The sequence below is a fragment of the Sebastes fasciatus genome, chromosome 5 (genome assembly GCF_043250625.1).
Source record: "Sebastes fasciatus isolate fSebFas1 chromosome 5, fSebFas1.pri, whole genome shotgun sequence".
Classification (NCBI taxonomy): Eukaryota; Metazoa; Chordata; class Actinopteri; order Perciformes; family Sebastidae; genus Sebastes; species Sebastes fasciatus.
The window spans coordinates 24,493,077-24,512,117 of NC_133799.1; the positions used below are offsets into that span (position 1 = coordinate 24,493,077).

Sequence of the window (19,041 nt, forward strand, 5' to 3'; positions counted from 1 at the left end):
CGTTGGATTTTCCCGGAAGAAATGGCCCGGGTCTTTCACAATAAAAGCAGTCTACAGGCTGATAGAGGAAACCCAGAAAGTCGCAGAATGTCGTATATTTTGTGTAAAAATTTGCATACAGTCCCTTTAATATGAGAGCGTATCTGTTGCGTCAGATGCGCGAGTGAAAAACGTGGCTGATGCGTGTGTGATACGCTTGCGGTCTAGACAAAGGGTTAGTCTTTTTCTCGGCACTATAGACTCCTTCTGGATGCCAGCACAGTAGAGGGAGGAGCTGGGAGCGGTACTGTGAAAAAAAAAAAGTGGAGAAAATTGGTGGAAAAAGTCAGCAAAATAATGTAATAGAAAAAGAAAAAGAAAAATCAAGGCCCCTCCTAACCTTTCCCTCTCCTGCAGCCCCCTGCTGACTGAGCTTCAGAGAATGTTATTCATGCCTAGTGACTACAAAGATGCCATATTAATTAGATAACCTCGAACGAGGAAACGCTGAATGGATCTTAGTAAAGCCTCCATACATTGCCAGATTAATATGTGCATTATTCATCGACACACGGCAACAGACGAGAGTAAGCACTTTGTGTGTGCATGTCGGTGGCTTCGTCCGTGGCGGGCAGAGGACATCTACATTCTAATTATGACTACTGCATTCTCATGCCACACACACACACACAGCACTTTATGCTATTCTCCACCCTCAGGGACTTAATGGTGTAAATTTATGCCGGGTTGTTTGCAGGTTTTAAAACACAGACTCCTGCACAGGAATGCCAATATCCACCGTCAAGCTTTGAGAAATCTTTCATGGGGTTTTGTAAAATCTTATTTAACAAGGCAAGTTGACTGAGAAAAACATTCTTACAACAACAGCCTGCGGGAGCAGTCGCACAATGAGGAGGGGAGAGCAGTTATGGTTCATATCTTGGTAAAACTGTGAAATCAAAAAAGTACTACTGTGTTTTCATATGGGATAAATTATTTTATTTGTGTAATGCTTTTTAGGGTTTAGAGTTTAGGGATTGTATCAGCTTACAAAACACCAGACAGCAGTTCTTCCAGGTGCTGTGGAAGCTTTGTTTTACTAGGAGCAGCGTAGGTCTGTATTAGAGCCTGTTAGAATAAGTGGCCAGTGATAGGGTTTGAGCAAAAATGTGCAATGAAAAAGCCAAGGGAATATTGGTGTTTGCATATCAATATCTCAGCAGCTACGTGCTCTGTTTGCAAGTGGCAAATAAATCTAAAAAACTTTAGAGGAAAGAAATGTTATTTTGGCTTTTTTTCAAAGCAGATCAACAATGTACATTTATCAACAGCAGAAATGAGGATTATGTGTACACAATGTAATATTATGTACTGTGTGTGTTTGAATGTGTGAGCGAGTAAGAATTTTAGTTAATTTTCAGAGTGTGTTTACTAGTTTAAGTTTAGTTTCAGTTTTTCAGAAAGGTTTAGTTTGTTTTTATATATTTAGTTTTACTTTGTTTTTGTAAGTATGGAGGATGGAACCTGCCAAATAAAAAAATAAAAAAATAAATGTCATTACATGTCGCAAAAATAATATTAAAAATAAATGTAGCCATTAATTAATTGATCAAATGTGACATAAATTGATATTTCTGTTTTAATTTGCTTCTTTACGTATTTATCTTTGTATTAATCCCTTATTTATTTACTCTTCTGTTTATTTTTCGCATTTATTTATGCATTTATTTTTATAAATTACATACATTTCAAAATAAATATAAAAAATATGAAAAATAAATGCAAAAATATATACATAAATACAAAATAATTGCAAATAAATAAAGAATAAATGAAAAAATAAATAGATACATACAAATCAATAAAATTCAATACATAAATAACAGAAATAACAATTTATGACACATCTTATCAATTAATTAATGGCTACATTTATTTGTAATATTGTTTTTTGCTACATTTAATGACATATTTACTCATTTATTGAGTCAATTAGTTATTTATTTATTTTTGATTTTGGTAGGTCCCATCCTCCATATGTTAGAGCCAGCTATAATGTCTCAGAAGTATGTAGCTGCATATACATACAAAATACATCGTTGTAGAACTGTGGAGGAATGACCATAATGTTTAATTTTCGCGCTGCTTTAGTGAAGCAATTTTGGCATAGCGCCATCGCTGGGAGGGTCAAGTCTGTTATATTTCTGTGGTTTAACATCACAGTTGACGGAAATTCATGCTGTCTCCTTTTTTCAGTTGTGGTATATTAAAAAATGTGATAAACTGAAATTAATTTATGTTCATTTTTATTTTATTTTTAGTAGTTTTTTTACCGGGCAATATTGTTTCAGGTTGGTTTTAGTTTTTATTAAAGGATTTTTATTTAGTTTCAGTTTCCTAACAATATTTTTCACTGCTCATTTTGTTTTAGTTTAATATAGTAACCCTGGATCAGCCTGTGACATTGCATAAGAACATCAAAACCCTCCCATTGTCAAACCAAATAATTAGGCAGTGGGTGAAAGATGATAGGAGACGTAGTTTCCTCTGAAGTGTTCGTGTGTGTGTGGTAGCAACAGTAGTATCGTTCACTTATTGATGCCAGACTCCTGGGGGAACTCCTTGCTGGCCTCTCACAGCTGATCAGACAGACGTACAGTTAGGAAATCTCATAGACGAGATTACACCGAGCCAGTCGTAATCACATGAAAGCTACGAGAATTCCCATCAGTCAGCTTCATCGCAGTGCTTTTGTAATGCCTGCCAACTGTTACAAGTTCTTGCTTCTTGAATACAAGATCAACCTTGTGATATCTCTGTATTAACAACCATAGGAGCGACATCCAAGTTTGAGCATGGACCTCCGTGCTTTCTGCTGCAGAAGACGAGCGTAAACTAGATGTCTTACTGTGTTGCTCTTCCTGGCCACTCAGATTTTTCAGGATTTTTTGGATCCACAACTCTCATTCCTTCTAACAGAGACTAGTGGTGGAAGAAGTACTCAGATCGTTTACTTAAGTAAACGTAACAACACTGTAAAAATACTCTGTTACAAGTAAAAGTCATGCGCTCAAAATTCTACTTGAGTAAAAGTACTAGAGTATTACCAGCGAAATATATTTAAAATAGCAAAAGTAAAAGTCCTCAATATGCAAAAATAACCCCTTTCAGAGCAAGGTCCCAAAAGATTATATATTTATTTTATCTTTTGTACACAAGTGGGCCTTTAACATATAACAATGCATCATATTTAATAGTTTGATCATATGTTTTGTTTATAAAATCAAAGAAAGTACAGCTGAAATATGATGTAGCAGAAGCAGTAGAAGTACCTCAAAATTGCACTTAAGTACATTACTTGAGTAAATGTACTTTAGGGCTGACCCGAATGCATCAAAGCTTCAACCGTTGCCATGGTAATTGACCTCCAAATAAGTATTCTTTGTTTTTGTTTTTGTTTTTTGTATGTGATAATAATATATGCATCCCAGAATAGCCCATGAAATAAGGAATAATCATACAACATTATTTGTTATTCATATTCAACATGAATTATTATTAGTTATTCTCAGATGGATATCGCTGTTTGTTGTGTGTTTGTTGTGTGTTTGAGGCACTGAAATGGGGGAGATGGAGACAAACAGAAGAACATGTCAGCCCGCCGCGCCTCGAAGCTTCGAATACATTTGAATATTTCTCTTCGAAGCTTCGAAACCCTAAAAAAATGTTTTTCGGGACAGCCCTAATGTACTTAGTTACTTTCCACCACTGACAGAGACCTCCCACTTCCTGGTCACATCGCTGCGTGCACGCCAGAGCATCTGGATGCAGCTCCCTCACCTACTCGGAGAGAAATTGGAACATGAGCAGGCAACAGATGACACACTCACACCCAGAGGTAATTGTAATGAGCGTGATACAATACACACACACACTGCGCGGAGTAATTGTAGCCTACTGCTGAAGTCTAAACAATACTGCGACAGAGGGCTTAATCAAGGAAAACAAAGAGGCAGCAGTCGGAGGGATTGAAAGGACAGAAATAGAAAGTAGACAAAGTGGAACCAGGGGGATTGAGAGGAGAACAGATTTATTTCAGGTGTGTGAAAGAGAGCATCTTTTTGGTCTTATTTACATTTCAATTTTACATATTTCAACTCAAATGCTGGATGAGAAAGTCTTACTATTCGATGTGGTTTCTCTCATGCGTCGCCTTGAGCGGATATCATCTAGTTAGAAATCATGTGTCTACTTCATGTCTGCAAATTCACCTCAAGTCTCACATTGTTTTGTGTTTGTATATTCTTCCGCCCACTAGAGACATCCGGCTGCTTCTGAGACCTCTGACAAACTGCTCGCAGGTATTTCAAGGTATTGACAAGCAGAGCAGCGTTGAAAAGTAGAGGAAGGAGAAGAAAAAGCCAGCACACCCACAACAGAGAAAATGCATGATAGACGGCAAACTCGAGATGCTGTTTCCCCAACAAAAACACTCCCAGAGAGAGTCGGGGCAGTGAGAGAGCAACCCGACACATCTGCTGAGTAGGTGGCTGAATGATGTCCCAGAATGCAGTCTGGCTGCCCTCTGACCTCCCCGTGGAGTGCTGCTCGAAGTGGCTCATCCACAGTCCCATTTCTTGGATCCACCCCGACACACACATGCAGCAGCTGGCTGCGACGTGCGGAGGGAATATGGTGATGGAAATGTGTGTGTGGAGTAAAAGTTGCTGTGTCCTTCCGCTGTGCATTAATTATACATGTGGCATGTGGGTGTCTGATTGAAATGAATATTTTACTGCTTTTAATCACTGCCATTGCCAGAGTGATGGAGCATCTGGCTGTGTTACCTGGGTAATTAAAGATGCTGTCTCACACATGCACGTCTCAGAGGTTGTGTCTGCAGTAGGAGACCGAGGTACTCCAGAGGCTTACTAATGATTCAAATTAGATTTGGAATGTTTTGAAGCAATGGGACCCATGGAAAATATAAAGATTGCTTTTGTCTAACTTTGATTAGCAAAAAGCTTTTCATACAGGCCAGGGGACAATGGAAAAGCTCTTTTAGCTGATGTGGCATGAGTGCTGGGCAGAGGTAGCCTCAGCTGCCGTTAAATCTTACAGTACATTGTTATCTTATGTGTCTCTAATCATTTAGAAGCATTAGTATGAACGTAAAATATAAACTCTCCTTTTATTTTGTGGCAAATGACTGTCCTAAACTTTCATCTGTCACTGTCCGGTCCACGTTTTTCTGCTACAGTAGGAGCAAATATGGGCCTTTCCTATTTCCCAGTTTGTACATCCTGAATTCCTTTCCTCGCCTCCTCCCCTCGCGTCTCAGTCTCGCTCGTGGGAGACACGAGCCGAGGAGACGAGGAAGAGACGGAGGAGTCGAGACATCCTTGCCTCGGAGCTATCATTTTAAAGCGACGTCAATTAAATATGACGTGTGGCACAGCTGTATCGGCTGTCCATTGTCACGCCTCTTTTATACGTCACGGGTGCTGAACAGACTTCTGCAAAGGATACACCAGTGTAGTGGCAGACTCAGGATGTCTGAGGGGCAGGGCTGGGAAAAAATGGGCACCAGCACACAGGAAGATTTTTGGCATATAGGGCAGCCTATATAGCACTGCATTTTTTTTTTTAATTTTAAGACCACTATTGACGGCACTTTATTGTGCTTTCTCCACTGGGAGGGCACTTTATCATGATTAATCAACCATAGGGGCATCCAAGAGGGCACTTTTGCTGCGGTTTGTTCGAACATAGGGGGGCACCAAGGGAGGCGGTCACACCCTTGAGTCAACCAGTGCACTGGTGTGTCCTCGCTTATACTGTAGCTCCTTCGGCAAGCCTCCTTGCTCCTCCTTGACATCCTTCAAGATGGAGAGCTGAGATCGATTTTCTGGGTCACAACCCGGAGGATCAAAGATTTAGGAGTGAGGAATGAGACGAGGAGGCACAACATCAAGAAATGAGAGGAGCCTTTTGTTTTTTTGCTTCTTAAAGGAACAGTGTGTAGGATCTGGCGGTATTGGTTCTTCAGTTTGGTTCAGTCTTGGTTTGTCCGTTCTAGGCTACTGTTGAAACATGGCAGTGCAACATGCTCCGTGGCGAGAGGACCCGCTCTCTATGTAGATATAAACGGCTCATTTTAAGGTAACACAAACACAATGATTCTTATTTTCAGGTGATTATACACGAAAGAAAACATATTATATTACATTTCTGCCAATAGATCCCCCTAAATGCTACACACTGGCCCTTTTAGTTTCAATTTGTCACTTCCTGTGCACTGAGAGGATTTCCTCCCACTGAACAAACCTGCCACCAAAATTGTATTTTTAGCAAATAGGGCAAAACTGTGGAGCTCAGGAAGGCTGAGGTTGTTCCTCTCTGGTGCCGTCTATAGTGTGATCTAAGTAAGCTGATAGCACGGTGCTTTTTATCCCACCTTAAAACCATGTGTAATACTGCTTTAATGTGAGCTTCATTGGTCATACAGCGCATGAGAGAGCCATGCTTCATTCAGTAAAGCGCTCAAAAATTAACACAACCGTGAATGAAAATTGATTTCCATTTTCTAGTTAAAAGTGATTTATAAATGTGGTATTTTTTTTTTACATGGTCTTTGGTCAGTGGGTTTCCTTGTAACCGTCTGTCGTGTGAAGGAACTGTCTGGCACGGGGTCATCGAGGCTATCTGGGTATTCTCTTTCAACACACAATACAGGTCTTCCTCTAATGGCTCCTCGTGTCTTCCCCGTCTGTCTTATCATCTCGATCTGTGCTCGTCTGAGTGTGTGTGTGAGTTCATGGTTGAACTGGTAGAGGTTTTTATAGTCTGGCTGCTCTGATGCTATTAGAGATTAGGATGTTAACACAGTCCCTCATCTGACTGCATCGATCCCAGCCCTCGCAGTGGAATCACATTAATACTAACAACGTCAGGTACAAGCTTTGTAGCTCCCTTTAACCCTCGCTCTCTTTTTACATCTGCTTCTCTGTCAGTGTTGATTTGAATTTGAATAACCAGCGCTCTTCCCCCGTCTTTCAACAAGGAGAGGGTGCAATCTAATGAAGGGGAAGAGGGAAGGAAGATTGCCGGAGCAGAGAGGGGACTAGAGGATGTGGAAAATGAGATGAGATGAAATGGTTTTGAATCAGTCTTCCTCAGCTGCTTTGACACCGGTAGCTTTCAGTGTTTGAGCGCATACATCAAGTCACGTCTCAGGGTAAGCAAATTAAGATAGTGAACAAGTTCTTTTTATGGGCTTATGAGGAAAATGAACAGCATGCAACAGTATAGTTTACTTAAGGGCAGGTGGTGACAAAGTCAGACAATTAAAAATCTAAATTGACACTGAAAATTTAAGTTTAAATACAAATTTTGAGTTCTACATTTGCCACATTGCATTTTACAATTAGTTCCAACCCCTTTTAGAACATTTGGTTGGCCACCCATGAGTAAACAAAACCAAACCAATACAGACCTTTTTGTTGTTGTTTCTTTACCCCTCTCTGCGTCCGTCTGTGCAGCAGTGCATTATATTCTCCCTCTCACCTCCTCTGTGATCCCTGTGAATCCAACAAGACGACATGGGAGAGAAGAATTCACACCAAAACACTGTCAGTGTCAGCTAAACTCAGCAAACTGTGACGGACCTGGTTGGACATTCAGACCAAAAGTACTGTGCAACTGGCCAGCACAGTAGGTGTGTGTTTTGAAGGCTTCCACTTTAGAAGAGCACCGTCGACACTGATGTTATCCACATATTTCAATAAGGTAAAGGTTTGATTTTATTCATATACAATAGGAGTGTTCACAGAGCAGCCAACTCTGATTTGTCAGATTTCAGAGCCTCATGGAAAGCACCATATCCTAAATAGCCTTCACCATGGTCTGCACTGAGTTTCGTCTCATAGCCTCAACAATATGATGAAATGTGTTAGTCCACGAAAAATATGTCTAGAGAGCTCAGGTTGAGGTTGAGGCTGTTGTTTTGTATTTACTATCTCTAAATAAATGTGTTCACGGATGCATCTATCATCTTTCTTCACCACAGAAATGGAGCAGATAGTACAGGCTTATTAGCAGCCATGAGCCTCACAGTAATAAGCCTTATTAGAGGTCATGTCCTGTACACTTACAGGTCAGGTGTTTTCAATTATTATTATTACTCTGGACACCTAACTCAATGTACCGAAGAAAGATGAGGGTCTTTTCATAGTTAATAATATGCCAATTATGAAGATCTATATAAAGGCTCCCTGTCCATTGTGTGCAGTGATTGTGATGTGAAAAATATAATGATAAAGGTATAAGTTGTCCCAGCGAACAGGTGTTACAGGAGGCAGGGAGCTGTCAATCAAGTGGGAGTGCAGAATTTGAAAATGTTTGGAAACCTTTGTTGGAGTTTCTTGGACGTCAAGGGGCACAGTCAAATAGAAACTGCTCTGTGTTGCTGAGTGCTGTTGTTGAAATTGTTGTGTTGTGTTTTTTCTTTTTTTGTTCTTCTTCTTATTTATTTATGTTGTCTTATCTTTTATTTTCTTAGTTTTCTTTGTTAGATAAGTGAAATACATGAAATGTCATATCTCTCTTTCTTTGAAATTCTGACTAAACTTTCATTGTATAATTTAATTATTAATATTGTTAGTCTGTCTGTATGTGTATATATGTTTATATGTCTATATGTAAAATTCAATAAAAATATTGTTTTAAAAAATCAGGTGGGAGGGTCTGAACACACCCACACAGTCCTGAGAGGACAGAGGAGGTCTAAGGAGGCAAATCAGGGAAACACCTGTGAGTATACACCTGAGTTCACCTTGGGTGTGTTGTGTCTTCCAACTATGATCAGAGGCCTGTACTACGAAGCGAGTTCAACATACCCAGGGTATCTTCTCGTTATTTGGCTTCACTTAACCTAACAAACGAGATCTCGCTAAACTGTACTACGAAGCTGGTTATCAACTCGGTAAGTCAACCCAGGGTTTTCTCAGTCTGGTTATGAGCGCGTTCACATGAACGAGGAGGTGTTTGCAGCATCTGACCAATCACAGACATGGACAAGACTACTGACAGACAGAGCGGCGCATTTAACAAAGGAAGAGCAAACTATATTAGACAAATACAAAGAAGTTAAACACTTAATCCAGACTAAAAGTAACACAGTTGAAGCTGCCAAAAGCAGGAAGAACAGCTGGAAAAAGAAAAAACTCCAGTGTGAATGCGTAAATTAACAGACTTATTAATTTAACGGAACACTTAAAAGTCAAATATAATCGTCTAAATATAAATAGCTTTAAAGAGTGTAATAGAGGAATGGATTACACCTATTTCAAACCTGCAGGTATTGCTCAGCATCTATGACTATTTAAACATCCTTTCAGCTGCTTCCTCCTCTCTGACGGTGTGAAACGGACTCAAGAGCAAGTCAAAATAAATAAATATAAAAATATAATTCAAAGCGGTAAACACCCACAGCATAAATCCAACTGTCCTTCTTGCATTTGTCAGTTTAAACTGTGTTGTTTTTACCTGGATTATGATTTAAACTTCTTCATATGTGTGTGATATGATCATACAATCACCGCACTGAGCTCTGATTGGTCAGTAGGAGGTGCTTTCATACGAGTTGATCTCTGATCTGGAACATAACGAGCTCCGGAGCAGGTTAGCCGTTCAGCACAAGTTACCCTGGTAAGAAGTGAACCAGCTTCGTAGTACGGAAAACCCTGAAGAGTTAACCCTGAAGTTACCTCGATAACCGCAAGTCCTGCTTCGTAGTACAGGCCTCTGCACAATAACACTAGTAAACAAGGAAGCAACTATGAGCCCACCACTGCTTTGGGACCAGATTGAGACATTACTTGGACAAACCAAAGGTAAGATTTGTGCTTTATTTGAAGGACATTTAAAAAAGACTGTGTTTCATATCTACGAGAGGAAATGCTAAAAGGATGATGACTCACTGAGGTAGAAACGAGTTTGATGAGAACATGCTACTGGTTGTAGTTTATTATACTAACTAAACATGTTAAAACAATCCTACAAGCAGCAGTTAGTTAGCTAAGTTAGTTAGTTAAAACATGCCACAAGTTCTAGTTTATTAGACTAACTAAACTAAAACTAAACATGATACAAATGATTGTTTATTAGGTTAAAATGTCTGATCAAGAAAGTAACAACTATTCCTAATCAGTGGTGGATCTGTAACTAAATACATTTACTCAAGTAACGTTCTGTACTTTAGTACAATTTTGAGGTACTTGTATTTTACTTGAGTATTTCCATTTTATGCTACTTTATATTAATAATTAACACTCAACTACAATTTGGAGGCAAATATAGTACTTTTTACTCCCCTACATCTATTTGACCGTTTAGTTACTTTGCAGATTATTAATACAAAATATAAGTCAACTAATACATTCTGATATATTATTATAGGTTAAACTGCCCAGCAATATATAAAGTAATTAAAATGAGCTCTACCTTTACCAGCTACAACATTAAAGTGATGAATACATTAATGCATCAATAATTATAATCCAGTAATATAATATATATGAGGCTGAAATGGGCTATTTTGTATAATGAGTCCTTTTACTTTTGGTACTTTAAGTATATTTGATGCTGACACTTTTGTACTTTTACTTGAATGCAGGACTTTTACTGAAGTATAATATCTGAATACTTCTTCCCTGCTGTTCCTAGTGGTGGTTACTCATGGAAAAGGGTCGTGCGCTAGGCATCTCTGTATGCATGTGTGTGTATGGGAGACTGATGTATCTGCCTGCCTGCTTACAGCTACTTACCAGGGATATTATAAGGGATTAAGCCTGGAATAAATTACAATAATTTCACATTAATCCTTGTACGTTTGTTTCTGTGACGTTTGTTTTAAATTTGACATTATAATTCCAGCTTACTGCCGGGGGAAACCAGCATAACATCTGAGGAAATCTTAATGCCAGCCTCTACATGCTGTTAGCTCAGGTTCACACAAAATAGACTTAGTGCCAAAACCGTAGTGACTGGGAATAACTGCATGCTTTCTGTTGGGTTGAGTCCAGTTGATTTCTGTGGTTGCTGTACATGTTTAATGACTAACTTTGATAGCTGAGACTTGGAAATTGTAAAGAAACACCCACAGAGCTCTTACTAAACCAAAGCACAGACTCACATTATGCCTCAAAGTGCTACAGATCTGCCAAGAAAAATTAAGTGTCTGTCTTATTCAAACATGCATGTACTGTAAAGGGAGGAGGGTGTTGAAAACTAGCGTTGAGAATCCTTATTTCTCTTCTCCCACATACCTTCTCAGTTCACCTCCCCTTCCGTGGTCCTCTCAGAAAACCCCCCATCTATCCATCCATCCATCCTCACTCAGCTTAAGCAGTGCTGTCTGTTCGCTGTCTCGTTGTCATGGTTTCCATTATGCTTAATGCCTGCTCTGGTTTGAAGGACAAAGCGCTGATGATGGGTGGTCTTTAGAGACAGAGGGAGAGGCAAAACAATGTAGGAAAATGTATATATGATAGTTTTTTATTTTTTTTGTTACTGGTTGTTAAATGTCATGTCTCACAGAAACACAATGCGGTTTTCGATCCACATCCCCAGGGGTCCATAGAAGGTAGAAAGGCAGCTCTACGCCAAAACACCCCCTTTGGCATCAGATGTTTAGCTCTAGCAAGCCTTATCTTTTAACTGATCAATAAGCAGGTGGTACAGCACTCCCTCTACTCTCTATGGGATACTCTGCAGTCACACAGGACTGCACCGAACCAAATCAGCCTGCACTAGGCCTGTGTTATGCTCAATGAGCGTGTTGTGTAGCAATACAGCGGGAAAAAAAAGGATTTCCTCTGAAATCTATAGCGCCTGATGAGTGTGAATGCATGCAGTTGGGTGTGAAGTCTTTAGACTGTCAGAAATTAGGCTAAAACTGTGGACTTTATTTAGCTGACCTGGTTGGAGAGTGAGGAGGAGTCAGTGGAGATGAGTCGGGAGGGAGATGGTCATGGAGTGTGTGTGTGTGTGTGCTGATGAAAACAGGAAGGAAAGCTTAAAATCCTTTCTCCACCACACCCATCACCCCCTCCACTGTGTGATTCTCTCTCACCCTCTCTCTTATTGTAAGGTTCTTAGGGCCTTCCTTAACTTTTAATAAGAGTCTTTAATAAGTCCCCAGATCATGGCTCGGTCGGCCAGGGCTTCTATTTCAACACAGCTCTGCTTAATCTCACTCTAAAATAGATCTGCTCTCTCCACTCTCTCTTACGCTCGGCGCCTCTGCCTCCTCTGTCTGTATTTCTCTGCAAGATTGTAAAAGTATTTAATAAACTACTGGGGGATCAAGCAAGGTTGTATCGTCCACTGTGGTTCGTGTGTATACAGGCAATCTAGCGAAGGTATATGACTGCAGATGTGCCAGTTTTATTTCTATTAAGAAGGATCAACAGAAATGTTTTTAAAAGAGAAATACCTTGGATTTCTCAGCGATGAAGGGCAAATATATGGCAGTGATGAGGACATTTTTTCTGATGAAAGACACACTGAAAATGTTAAAGCCAGGTGAAGACAGAATTAGGCCAAGTAGAGATTTAGTCTGTTAATTGTCCCTCCAGTCAGTGATATGTTTGGCCTCCTGTGACTACCCATTCACCAAAAGTGACTCAACCATTCCACACACGCACACACTTTGAATTGCTAAATCGGCTCCTAAAATGTGTTATCCGTGCTCGGAGTTCCCAGTTTTCCACGGTCTTCACGGTGATGCCATGGTGCGTCTGTGTGTCATACTTTAGTTTCAGTCTCTTTGGCCTACTTAGGCGTGTTGTAAGTAGCACACTGAGCTGCTTCTCCTATCCCCGTGGACTCAGGCTGAATAATTGAGTGGTGCTGAGGCTGGGTAATAAGCTACACTGCCGCTGTAATAACCTGCTGGACAATGTGTGTGAATGTGTCAGTGAGTGTGTGTGTGCGCTCAATGTTGCTCGTGCGCGGTAATGACTGCTATTACTCCAGGGCTTGGGAAGCAGACACATGCTGTTTAAGGAGCGAGACATGTTATGTGAGCATGTGTGTTTTTGTGTTGTCTGCATGCAGGCTACAAGATCTGTTTTATAATCTTGGTGTTTTATGAGTCATGCAGGGACCTCCTGACGGTTATTGTGTCTAAGTTTAAGAGCAGGTGTCCATCGTAAGCTTCTCATGCTGTTATAACCAGTTTAATTCTTAAAATATCTTATTGTGTCAGAAATCTACTAGCCCGAAGTCAATTTTTGCTTGCCCCTATTAGGCATGGGACGATTATTCTGGCCAAAGTAACTGCAATTCATGATTTTATCCTGATTCAAAATATGCCTAAAACTCTTAAAATGGCACTAAAACGTACTGGAATAACTTTACCTAATATTTAGTTAAAAAACAAACATTTTTATTTATGCTTTTTAATAATTCATATTTATTTAATATTTATAATATCCTTTTTTGTGAAAAACAAACAATATTAATCATAAATCATACAGTACCCCTGCATAAATAAAGGATAGATAAAACAAATAGCGACATTGATTCTGTTTCTTTCTTATGATAATTCCTTTATTTTTTTAAAATCCTGCTCTATTTTTCACTTCTCTACCGTGATATTAAGCTAGACAGCTTTTTCAAGTCACTCGTGAGGATATTCATGATTATCCCGATTATGGAAATTCACCACGATCAACTTATTGTGAGCGTATTTTATTGCGATTGCCCTATCCCTAGTCCCTAGCCCCTATACAAATGGTTTAACTCAGAAGTAACTTATTTACAGTTACAAACATGGCTGCAATTGTGGAACTGTGAGCTGTTTAATAATTTAATGTTAATAAATAAGGTAATCATTATATAGAGCACTATGACCTATAACTTCATAACATGTTAACAAAGGTGATTTGGTTCAAGGGTAGAAGTTGTTTCCTATCATTCATTTATTTTTTAGGGCTTTTATTGATTTTATTCAAGCAGCTGGAGAATGACAGGAAAGGGTGGAGAGAGAGAGAGACGGGATGACATGCATGGGTCGGAATTGAACCAGGCCACCGCCAATGACTCAGCCTATATTGGGTGAACGCTCGACCAGGTGAGCTAAAGGTTGCCCCTTCTATCAATAATTGGGGTGAGGGAAACAACCGATACAGCATAGTATTGTGATATTTTGCGTGGCAATATTGTATCGATACACGGACGTCAAGTATTGATCTTCTTTTATTATATAAACTATTAACTGGCTGCTATTCCGTCTAGAGTGAAGATACTGGTATCCTATGAAACTATAAAACCTAAGGATTCGATTGGTACTAACTATGTCATGTAGCTTGGCGGGAAGAACGCTAAATAACGCTCCAAAGTTAGGCTAAACATTGGTGAGGAAAAACTGGCATGGCTATTTTCAAAGGGGTCCCTTGACCTCTGACCTCAGGATATGTGAAGGAAAACTCTGAGATGAATAGAGTGAAAATCTTTTTATATCTTTTTACATAAAACCGATGTTGACAAACTGCATAATTTGCAGTTGAATAAAGGTAAGAAATCGCAATGTATCTTATCGCAAAATGTTTAAAATCACAATAAGATCGTATCGTGATAATATCGTATCGTGAGGCCTTCGGTGATTTCCACCCCTAATCAATAATAATGTTGTCTACCCCCCACTATTCTGCTTCCTCCTCCTCCTGTGTATGTGTGCTTATAACTGAGAAACACACCCCACTGTCAAATGGTATACACAACTCAGCAGTTTCCCCCCCGCCAGGCTCCAGTATCACTCTGCAGCTGAATGAACCCCTCCCCTGCTCTAATCTCAAACCAGCATCACTTAGATCCCATAAATTCTTGATGCACAGTCCTAAACCTGGAATACTTCAAACCCACTTTCCACTTTCACTCTGCCTGGTCCCCTTTCATCTCTCTGTATTGGATGACTTGCCTGATTGATGCAGCCTCTTGTTTGATTTGTTGATTCTATTTAATAATTCAAAAGTAAAATGATGAGCAAAATTCAGGTGCTCACACCTCCTGATGCCTCCATCATTCCTCCCTCTGCTTTGTACCTTTCTCAGATGAAAGCAATGCCTCCTGGTTACTGAAACATGACAAATCAGAGGGAGAGTGGAAGAAAAGCCATTCATCAAAAAGTTGGGAGTTGACAACTGTGTTTTGTCGCACATAGGTGAGTGTGTTCTTTCTGCTGGCTTTGTGTACACACTTTGAAGTGCACGTCACCTGTTCTTGTACTCGGTGTGTGTATGAGAGCTGTGGGACTAGAATGATTGTCCTTGTGTTACGTGTAACAGCAAAGAGTAGAGAAGCAGAGGGCTGAAACTTCGGTGCTTTTTTGACAACAGCCTCTAGATAGCGCTGCCGCCATTTTGGACTGAAAATGCCTTTGAGTCCATGGCCATGGATGTACAAAGAGACATCTGTAAATCAACTTCCCACTATGAACACATCATCATGTCCTAAAAGTTGTAAAATGAACTAATAGCTGAATCCAGAGTTATTTTCCTTGGCATAATGAACGTGCATCAGACCCACAGGACTGCACCACCCTGCACACTCATATGACATATCCGGTTCTGCCGGCTTCCTGCTAGCTGTATGCGGCTGTAATAATAGATATATTGGCTGTAATTTATCACTTTTACTATCTTATATTACACCCATTGGCTGTATGCTGTAAGCCTGTACCGTGGTGGATGTATTAACGTCTCTGTTCCCAAACAACCGGCTATCAGCCAGTATTATCACGCACGTAATGAACATAATTTAACGTAATTGTAATGTTAGGCTATTTACTAACACGCAGGGAAAAAGCACAGGACACAGCCTCTTAAACATCCATGGTCTGTTGTTCATTGATTTTGGAGATCCTGGATTTTTTCTAATTTCCATTTATGTCCATCGCTCACTTTATGCTCCTCTGGGAAACAGCTGGGCAAAAAAGTTTAATGAATAAATAAGTAGGCTGAGTAAATAGTTAAAATAGTATGCATATTTATAATATTTTATTGTTCAACACAGGACATTTCTATAGAGACATTAAATATATGACAATAGAATATAAATAATATTGTTTTACTTTTGTACAGCACTTTGTAGGCGGACGTCTTGCTGGCGTCCGGTAGTCGCTTTCAGTTCTAAATGGCGGAGGGGCGCTGGCGTTGCAACAGACTGAACAATTGACTTTAACTTCTTAGCAATATACTTTCTTTGGCAACAGTCTGCTGCAGACGGACATGCAGACATTTCCTCTCCGTCGCCCTACCTCCTCTCTCCTCTTGTCAGTCTGTCCATGTCTCCATTTTTGTTTCTGACATTTACCCACCACGTCATGTTGACAACCAATATAATAGTCTGTCATTCAATCACCTCGTTGCTTGGCTTTGGTGTAGCTCCGTTAACAAAAAATCACCCTGTTACCCAGCTAACTAACTTCTGACATCACGCACTCTCTGTCTCTCACATACACACTGAGTTAAAGCTGTCTGTGTGATGGATGTGTCCTCTCAGACAGAACTGCTGTGTTGCATCTCAACCTGCAGGCTCGCCTTCAGGCACTACCACCAAGGCGTGTGTGTGTGTGTGTGTGTAAGGAGAGAGCGTTTGATCATGAATACTTTTTCTGAAAATACAGTGGAATGTAAAAAAAAAAAAAAAACCCATGCAGACCCACAGACTTTCTCACTGTCTCACTCACACACACACACACACACACACACACACACACACACACACACACACACACACACACACACACACACACACACACACACACACACACACACAGGCTCCTAGTGGCTGATAAAGACCTTTTTGGCAGAGGTTCTCCTCTGTGCTGTGGGCTCATTAATGCTCTGAGTGTGTCCCTGTGACTGAGGACTAAGCCCTCAGCTCTTATCAACAACACCAGGCCTGGTCGGCTGCACACACACGCACACACGCGCACCAACACCCACACACACACACAATGGATTACGAAGAGTGTGGATAAGTCGCCAACATCAGCTCCGATATCCCCTTACAGGACAATGACAGACTCTCCCATCCCACTGTCACAGTCATGGATTGTGTGTGTGTGTGTGTGTGTAAGGGTTGGTGGATGCACTATTTTCCAATTGATCCATTTGTATTTGTTGATCCATCTGTACACACTTCCTGTCATGGATAGGTCATTTTGTGAGTTTTTTTTTGTGTGAACCTCTCAACACAGGATGACATAAATGCTTACACCTACTCTCCTTGTGGGTACTATTTGTTTCCTCCAGCACACACGTGCACATACATACAGGCACAAACTGTGAGGTTATTTACATATTTATTACTGCGCTGTGCTCCACAAATTGATATTGTGTGTATGCGTGTGATTAACTGGGTGTTGGTGCAGAGTAATGGTACAGGCCTGGTTCAGTGAGGACGGTGTGGGCGGCTGGTGGTTTATGGCTCTTTCAAGTCGGTGTGTGTGTTTGTTGTTCCCATGTATTGTTTGAACCCTCAGGCGGTATCTATTCAGCTTGCTGGGGAATTATTATTACTTTATCCTCAGGGAGAGCAGAGGTGACGTGCTGCAACACCTGCCACCCACCACCACTCCCTGCCATGTTCCAACACACACCCATGCAGACTTGAGGCGTCTTCCCCCTACACGTGCATTAACACCAAGGTCATGGCGCAGTCCCCCAGGAGTTATAAGCTTTGAATCTTGTTGTCGTGTTTCTTGCACATGAGGGAACAACATGTTTACATGCAGTTCATTTTTTTTCTTTCCAGTGTTCTATTACAAAAAAAAATCCTGCATTATTAAAAAGTCTTTTTTTTTTTTTTAGGAATGTTACGCTGTGGTCTCGTTTTCAATTTATGCATTTTTACAAATGGTATTATGGGTTTTGAGTGGATTTTATTAGCCCAGAGGTCACAACAATTGTTCTGCTTATTAAAGACCTTCAAGTGAAAACATGGAAATCACCTAAATTGATGCTGTAGTTTTAACAACAGCAGCGGTATTATTTTACATCTCCTCTCTCTCTTGGTTCTCGCTTTGAGCCCGGGGCTGTTTTTTGGAAGATGCAGGGGACTCTCCTCTCATCAAATCCCTCTTTCCCCTTTGTCCAGCTCGCCCTCTTTTTCTCCTGCTAAGAGCAGCAGACGTTGAATTCACAACATTAAAAAAAAAGTATATATTTTTTTTTATTTCATTTTGAGCTTTTTAATCTCAGCTCTCTGTACAAGAGAACAAGTGGACCGGATGTCCTCTGGTGGGTTCAGATCTAATCACGTTGAAAGGCAGCCAGTGTAGCCTGCAGCGCTCGATAATTGGTTGACCCCAGAAACACTCCAACTCTTTCTGAGGATTTGATATTTTACGGCTGATGCTAAAATGCAGAGGCCGGTGCTAACGATGGTTCTCCCCGCTTTACTGTCTAATTCATCAGATTGTCCTCCCAGATTTGGACCAGTCAGGCGGCTGGCTACTTATTCACAGCTATGTTACCATTACTATGGTTAATTAAAGACTGCATCTGGGGCCTGGAGAGATGAAGAGGCAGAAAGGGCAGGTTTTTAGTGAGCAACAGTGGGAAAGCTCTGTCAGTGATGTAAAACTCAAGGACTTAGAAACTTGAGAAATTACAGTTTGTTCATTTTCTCTTCAATGATTTGTGTTGATTTCTTTTTGCACACTGCAGAGGCTGCGGCGGAGTGTGAATATCTGTTTGCCTCTATGTGTGTGCATGTGTGCTTGTAACCCTTCGGCGTGTCGGGTGCATGCGTGTGTTCTTTTGTCTGTTGAGGGAGTTGAGAAGCATCTCTTTAATTTGGTCTATAATTGAATTTGGCCCATGGGCATGCCATACTCTTCTGAGAGATGGCAGCAGATGAGAAGGGGATGAAAAGAAGTGGGAAGGAGAAGGGGACAGAAGACGAGATGGCAGAGTGAAGGAGAGAGTGCAGGAAAAAAGGAGATGGCATATGGATGGAAGATGGGAAAATGTACCGATGTAAGGAAAGGGA

At 40.4% G+C, this 19,041-nt stretch overlaps 1 protein-coding gene across 1 annotated transcript in view; it reads left to right on the plus strand.

Moving 5' to 3' along the window:
* The first annotated feature begins 9,691 nt into the window (after window positions 1–9,691).
* dab1a (DAB adaptor protein 1a) overlaps window positions 9,692–19,041 on the plus strand; it is a 330,333-nt gene continuing 320,983 nt past the window's right edge. The window contains exons 1-3 of the mRNA XM_074636001.1: window positions 9,692–9,872; window positions 14,002–14,116; window positions 15,096–15,205. The gene's annotated coding sequence lies outside the window, so the exon portion shown is untranslated. The remainder of the gene's footprint in view (window positions 9,873–14,001; window positions 14,117–15,095; window positions 15,206–19,041) is intronic.